A 4849-nucleotide genomic window follows, 5' to 3' on the forward strand; every position below is an offset into this window, starting at 1 on the left:
TCGTTGTCGGATTTGCATATTTGAAAAGTATAGTTTACAAGTAAAAATGTAAAATATTTGATTTGAACTAATCATGTTAAGTTCATTTCTTTGTAATTAGTCAAGTTAATCATCGTACTCGGATTAAACCGTCATGGTATAAGGAACCAAGGATGATTTTTATAATGGTCAAAATATGTTTATCATAAAAATGAATTAAAATGTTAAATAAAAGAATAGAAATTCCTTTAAAATGTAATTAACCAATTAATATTACCGAGTCACGGATTTAACCGTCATGGTATATGGAACCAAGGGTGATTAAGATTTATGGTTAAAAAGTTTGTCATAGAAATGGTTTGAAACATTTGAAACGGTAAAAACCGATTACAAATAAGAAATGAAATAAAGAGGAAAGACGAGAACAAACACGGATGAGTCTGACCTGGACACCGACATGAGGCGCGAGCCTCCCTGCATAGCAAGGAGCTCCTGTCTCAGGCCAAAACTCGGTTTTGGCTCGTCTAGCCTATATTTGAATCGTGTTATGCATTATTCATGCTTATAGACTCATAAAAACAGTAAAGACATGAAATAAAGTGAGTTGTTTACACCCTCAAACTTACGTGTATTGATATTTTGCGACGTAGATGACTTTAGAGACAAGTTTTCTCGTAGCGACTACTCACGATCAAGAAGTTTAAAAGGAGTGCCTTAAAAAAGGATTTTGTTTTGAAAATGAGTTGAAAATATGTTAATTAAAACATGTTGATTGATTAGTTGAATTGGTCGAATGGGTCGGTCGAATGCACGGTGACGGTACCAAACAATATGTGTAAGGCTTGTGTTTACGATCGGTAGGTCGTAAACACGTGTCGATTTTGTGACTTAGGAAGTCGAGTATAGAAGTTTAAGAGAGATGTGAGGGGGCGGACGCTCGCGTGAATATTATGGGGTTTGATGGTGGGTATTTATAGAGAAATGTGGGATGGTAGGTCGGTTGTGTTTGCTTAGAGGCTAAGCAGACACCTGCTTTAGGCGCGAGCCACCCCGTGACTCAATGAGGTGTACTGTCCCTTTCGCAAATTCGGATTTTGCATTTGTTCTAACCAATGTTTTGTTGGTTGTGATTTGTGGTCTTTGAGGTTTGCTTAGCCGTGTAAGCTTCCTCTTGGGTGATATTTGGGGTAGGTATTTTGTGTCTTTGACTCGGGTTTGACCCGTGTGAGTCGGGATTTGAATTTTGAGTCGGTTTTTGGCTCGGTGTCGGTTCAGACTCTAAATAGGGTCATTTTAATGGAAATGACATGATGAAGACATTCATGGCATTATTTTTGACATTCGAGATTTGGGTTGACTCAGGTTGACTCGAGTTGCGGGTTTCTGAGTCGATTTTGGGTCCGAAGACGGTTTTGACTCTAATTAGGGTCATTTTAATGCAAATGAAGTTAGAAAACTTTTGAAATCATTTTTCATATTCGAGTAGTGCATTAAATCGTCTCATGTATAGCCAATCCACGCACGCATATCAAAAACACGTTATAGTCCGATCATCATCGGGTGGTTTTTGGGAGGTGCAGATACTGGGTATCTACAGAGCCCCTACTTTGACTGAGGCTTGGACAGGGCGAAAGTCAAAGTATGATCTCCAGGCCAATCGAAGATTACAACCTGAAGACCATTGCGACGTCGAGGCGGCTCAAAAGGTTTTGAGCCAAGGACCTGCCGTCGGGAAGGGCGACGTCGAGGCGACTCGAGGATTCGAGTCAAGGACCTGCCGTCGGGAACATTTTAGAGTCTGTCGACTTTCGATTCGGGTCGTTTAAAGTCCATTGGACTACGTATAAAGGCTCGCCAGCCATAAGAAGGAATCATACCTGAGGCATCTTCGGGATATGTCCTTGCGCGTTTGCGGACAAAGGCTCGCCTGCTGTGATAAGGAGTCATACCTGAGGCATCTTCGGGATACGTCCTTGAGTTGTTTGCGGACAAAGGCTCGCCAGCTGTGATAAGGAGTCGTACCCGAGGCATCTTCGGGATACGTCCTTGAGTTGTATCTTGTTTGCGGACAAAGGCTCACCAGCTTGGTGCGGATGTGAAGGGGCTCGCCCGCCGCGGTGCGTTGTAAGGCTCGCCAACCATGGTGCGTTTTATGGCTCGCCAGCCATCGATGGTCGAAAGATATCAACTGTTAGAAAATAGCATATGTGGCATCCATTTGAAAGTCGGCACTCGCTGGGGAGTTAGAAACTTCTCAGGAATCGCCGGGGATATGAGTTGCTGCTCGTTGTAAGGTAGCGTATGCCATGTAATCGACGGGGTTAAATCCCTTAGACATGATGGGTCGCCGTTTGTTGGGAAGAACCCAGTACCCAGTTGGAGTGAGTTTGTCTTCTCAAGATTACCTGCATGGTTAGTGACCACACAAATCCGCAGTCGCATAGACAAGCACGTTGAATGCAAGCATATGAATACGTAAGCACATGAGCATGTGAGCAGTTAGCATATAAGCATCTAGCACAAAAGCATATGGGCAGTTAGCATATAAGCAACTAGCATGTAATATCTCACCAGAAGGGAGATAGAAGTTTTCGAAAGTTGTGAAGCTTAAAGGCGAGTCTTTTTACTCGTAGATCTGTGATTTAATAGATTGGAGACACGTGGCTGTTTGGACACTGACTCACACAGACACATACTGACATACTGACAAATGGGCAGTCGTGAAGGTGATGCCAACTCAGTATCGACACGACACGGGGGTGACTCTGACAGACTTTGCACATGTAAGTGCAACTCCTAGCCAAGAAAGGGTGACAATGCGTATCAAATCCTGAGATAGAAGGTCCACTTGGCTGAGGAACATGAATTGATTATCTTCTCCAGACATCCTCGCCTCCGTTTGCTTGTTTGAGGTCCCTTCTCGAGGTATGATGATTCGGAGAGCGGAACCAAGACCTTGTCATTGTCCGAACCGAGCACTAGGCTAATGGTGGTTTATTTTGGACTGTAGTTGAGACTCAAAAGATGCTTGTGGATAAAGGCCGGGTGGCGTCTTGAAAGAGAAGCCCCCAGAGTGAGAAGGTGAGATTTTGACAAAACAAGGAATGGGCGACGTCTTAAGGAAGAAGCCCCCAGTAAAGAGGTATAAGGTTAATTTTATGCAGCTGGGTGGGCTGGTCTTGAGGATTGATGTTAATGGTTGAGATTGAAATAGGTGTGCGGTTGTGTCCTTGTAATAGGACTGCCTACGTATTCGCGTGTTTGCGAAATCAAACCAGGTCGTAGTTCTGAGTGTGTGTGCAATGGATTGCAAATTGAAGGTGTGAAAATTGAATGTGTGTGGGGGTGTGGTTGTGTCCTCGTAATAGGACTGCCTACGTATTCGCGTGTTTGCGAAATTAAACCAGATCGTAGTTCTGAATGTGTGTGCCTAAGTGAGATGTTAGGACCTTAAAGTGATTTTGAGGTGTATGGTTGTGTTCTTGAAGGACTGCCTACGTATTCACGTGAAGTGAAATCAAACCAGATCGTAGTTCTAAGTGTGTGTGTGTGCCTAAGCGAGATGTTAAGACCTTTAACTGTGTAGGTCACGACGGTAAAAGCCGTTTGGTGACTCGAAAAATTGATTTGAGATAATTCCTCCTTGATCATGAATCGAAGAGGTGTAATTTTTGAAAATGTTCCTTATCATGTGAGCACACTAAAAAGTGGACCCTAAGGGTAGATTGGGTATGTCCCGTTCTCAGTAGCAAAGCATTCGAGGACTCCGTATCTGGGTCAGGGTGAAAATGGCTTCGACATTATGGAATGTGGAGCTTGGTAATAATGGTTTGTTTGACAGATAAAAATCTGGAGTTGAGCGTCACGACGGAAAATTCCGTTTGGTGACTCGAAGGTTGATTGGAGATAAATACCTCTTGATCATGAATCGAAGAGGTGTAATTTGTGAAAATGTCCCTTATCATTTGAGCACACTAAAAAGTGGACTCTAAGGGTAGATTAGGTATGTCCCGTTCTCGATAGCAAAGCATTCGAGGACTCCGTGGGGATTGTGGTGAAAAATGGCTTCAACATTAGGGAATGTGGAGCTTGGTAATAATGGGTTTGCTTAACAGATAAAAATCTGGAGCATGAATTTTGTGGTGTTTAGGCCGATGGGTAACGGCTTGTAGTGTGGTGCGGAATGGGGTCTCCGGCTTGATGTGGCCTGAGCACGAAATGGTTGGTAAATAATGTGGGATCAGATTTCCATGTCTGGACCTTAAAGGTTAAGGTGTTATATTACGAGCTTGAGGGAGAATCCTCATAAGCCTAGATAGGTCTCCCTGCAACAGTCTCTGGAAGGACTTAAGGGCGAAGAAAGGTTGGGTTTGTTGTTAGTTGACGAGTCTTGAGCTATCATTTTAGCTCTTTGACGTCAGGTTTTGATATTTTGTGTTTTGTACTTGTTGGTCCCGAAGTTTGGAGGGAAGAAACGTTGGTCATGGGCTTTGGACTTGTTGGTCCTGGACTTGGTGTTTTGGACTGACTTGTTTGGTGTTTTGGACTTGTCGATCCGGGATTTGGTGTTTTGGACTCGTTGGTCCTGGGCTTTGGGCTTGTTGGTCCTGGACTTGGTGTTTTGGACTTACTTGTCCAGGATTTGGTGTGTTGGATGCTTTCTTTGCATTTTGGCCTTTTTGAGAAAAGGGTTTCAATCTTGTTTTGTTTTTTATTTTGGCTTGGGTCTTGGCCGTGGCGTTGGGTGAGTAGCCTTTAGCTTTGGTTTTTTTGCTTTGAGCGAATTGATTTCGGCTTTGGTTTTTGCTTTGGCCTTGAACTTTGGCTTTGGGCGAATGGATATTGGCTTGGGCCTTTGACTTTGGCCTTT

The sequence above is a fragment of the Silene latifolia genome, chromosome 11 (genome assembly GCF_048544455.1).
Source record: "Silene latifolia isolate original U9 population chromosome 11, ASM4854445v1, whole genome shotgun sequence".
Classification (NCBI taxonomy): Eukaryota; Viridiplantae; Streptophyta; class Magnoliopsida; order Caryophyllales; family Caryophyllaceae; genus Silene; species Silene latifolia.